This window comes from Triticum aestivum, chromosome 1A, assembly GCF_018294505.1.
Source record: "Triticum aestivum cultivar Chinese Spring chromosome 1A, IWGSC CS RefSeq v2.1, whole genome shotgun sequence".
Classification (NCBI taxonomy): domain Eukaryota; kingdom Viridiplantae; phylum Streptophyta; class Magnoliopsida; order Poales; family Poaceae; genus Triticum; species Triticum aestivum.
Window position 1 is genome coordinate 253,115,204 of NC_057794.1, and position 2,881 is coordinate 253,118,084.

At 48.5% G+C, this 2,881-nt stretch overlaps 1 pseudogene; it reads right to left on the reverse strand.

Moving 5' to 3' along the window:
* Positions 1-1,357: 1,357 nt before the first annotated feature.
* On the reverse strand, positions 1,358-2,436 carry LOC123181037 (BTB/POZ and MATH domain-containing protein 1-like; annotated as a pseudogene).
* Between the last annotated feature and the right edge of the window lie 445 nt (positions 2,437-2,881).

A 2,881-nucleotide genomic window follows, 5' to 3' on the forward strand; every position in this document is an offset into this window, starting at 1 on the left:
CATTAACCTGTTCACAATATCATTTATGATTAATCGGCAGGATTGCATACATATGCAGTGAAGTAGTGATAAAACAAAAGAGACAGAAAGTGAAAGTACTTTGCAGCTCCTTAGTAAGTTCGGATAGATGTAGTTGATATACCAAGATAAATAAGTGATTTTGTCTATAGATGTACTACTATGTAGGACAACATAAATCAGAGGACACAATTGCTGCAACAAGAGAACTACCTGACATTGCTAGCACAATGAGGATAACTGAAATTGGATACAGAAACAAGAAAAAGCCTAATTGGATGCAAAGAACTAAGATCAATTTACGTATCAACAAATCATTTCTTGGATTAACATGCACACATGTGGATATGACATGAAAAACATGAAAGCAAACATGATCTCGTGAAGAAACGGTTAAAGTGCAATTGCATTACATTACTCATCAAATTAAGCTCCTTTTCAATACAAGCTCATAAGCAAGAGAACATAACCATATACGAAAAGGTGTGGTAGCACCCGGTAGTCCCGACTCCCCTTTATCTGCTCCATTCAGCGTTGATGAGATTCGTGCAAGGGTCTGTCGAACAGCAGCAATGTCAGCGTATTAATCCAGTCCATTTTGACCGAGCAGACAGCGGTGCTGGACAAGTGGGGTAGGTCTGCGCACGTAGGCAGAGGCCCTCTCTCGAGCAGGTCTACAGGACAGGCAGGCTACTGTTGAAATGACCACTCATAGGCTGTGCATGCAGCTATGCTAGTATGACTAGGTGAACATTTGGTCTTTAAACAACTCTATTCTCTTGATGGCATAATATTAAAAGCCGGGTAGTTCATGAACAAGAGAATATATGCCAGATCTGAACCAATATTCGTGGGATGATGTTTCATGGAAAGTTAATTCACTTTTTACCTTGCAACTGTGGGAGACACTGCACAAGGCCTTAAATAATTACTACTGCAACATGTCAGTCCTGATATTGACTGGATGACGCCTACACATGAACAGTGTTATTCTTGGCCTAGTTTTATTTTAAATATACTACTCCACGCTTAGTGATGTACAGTAGGCTGCTAATCAAATTGATGGTCAAATGACAAGGCACATATCTCGACGACGAAGATACATCACTGGCGGCTGAGATAACCGGGAGTCCAGACCCCCGGGTGCTGAAAAGCCGTTCTCAACCATATAACTTGCAGGACTAATAACCTGTTCACAATACTCCATAATGTGCTTTGCAGCTCCTTAGTAAGTTGCGATAGATGGATATACCAAGAGAAATAAGTGATACTCAATAAGCATAGGCAACCACGAGAGGAGACTACCTGACATTGCTAGCACAATTAGCATATAACTGAACTAAGGTGCGGAAGACATGGCGATCAACTCCTTGGCAACAGAGGGGCAGGTTGTGCTTAGATGCTCGAAGCCGTCGCTGGCCATGGCTGCCCTCAGATTTGCCCGAGAGCTGAGAAAATGGATGCATGCAGTCTTGAGCCCGGGGCAACCGTGCAGTTCAGCCAGTGCCAGGATGTTCACCGCCGTGCCTACATTGATGTGCTTGCACAACTTGTCTTCACATACCAACTTCATCCTCTCCAAGTTATACGTGTCCGCTCGACAAGCAGGTGCTGGCACATGGCGTCTTCCTCTTCTTTTCCCATCTCCGGCAGCGAATCGGTGTAGACGAAGCAGAGCAGAGCCTTGAACACCTGCGCCTCCATGCCATCTATGCGGACCAGATCGTTGGTGTTACCCTCCTTCATCGAGCCAAAGAGCTCCGCGCTGAACACCGGCGACCGGGCCGCGAGCACGCAGCGGTGCGCCGCGAATGTCTCGCCACCAGCCTCGAACACGACGTCCGCGCCGCTTCCGGTGAGGAAGAGGCCACTGAGGTGCTGCTTCAGGTCGGACGGGGGAACGTCGACGAACTTTGGAGCTGCTTCCTGGGCAGTCCCCTCGATGCGGACCCTCTTGACGACGGCGAGGTCGCACCTGATGGTGAACGAATCGCCCTTGAGATGCTTCGATTTCTCCAACGCATTCCATTGCACGAACTTTGTGTACCCCCAAGTGCCCTGGCTGGCGAAGCTGTGTGCAGCTTCTGAAGTCCCCGCCGCCGGCTTGGCCTTCTTGAGGAAGAAGAGCCCTCGCTTCTCCGCCTTGAAACCAAACTGGAACCGCGCCATCACTTCCTTGTCCACATTCTCGTCGAGGAAGAGGAAGACGGACACGTGGCCCGCGCTCTCCGCCCGGTCGCCGTTCGGGTAGTAGATGATCCTCCAGCGATGGCCTCCGACGGTGAAAGGGCCGGAAATGAGGCACTGGCTGCTGGGGATGGCCTTGAGGCTTGAGTAGCCGCGGATCTTGAGGTGGTGGTACCCGCTCGCCGTCTCAGCGATGATGGCGGAGGCGGAGGGGGAGGCGGTGGGCGGCATCGCGATCCTAGGCTTCCGATGGGGCGGTGAGCTCCGGCGAGGGCTGGTCGCAAGTAGGGTTTTTGGTGCGGAGCTGCAGAGTGAGGTGGGGATTGAGGAAGAGGAGGCCAATTGGGGAAAGTCGGAATGAGGAGATGTAGGCAAGGTGGTTGGTCTTCCAGGCAAGGCAAGGTTCCGGACATTTCCATCTAATGGGCCTTGGCAGATTTTTCTTCTGGGCCTATTGTGAGATTAATATAAGTTGTTTATAAATTTTTGGTAAATCGGATGTAATATAAACATATTCTGTTTGTTCATTCAGTTCACTATACCTAGTCGACATTATAAAATATCTAAAACATCTTATATTTATGAATGGAGGGAGTACATGACAACTAGACTCTTGTGTTTCTAAAAAAACGCAGATTTTTGACATGGTTCTAGACGCACCTGCTGAAACAGTTTA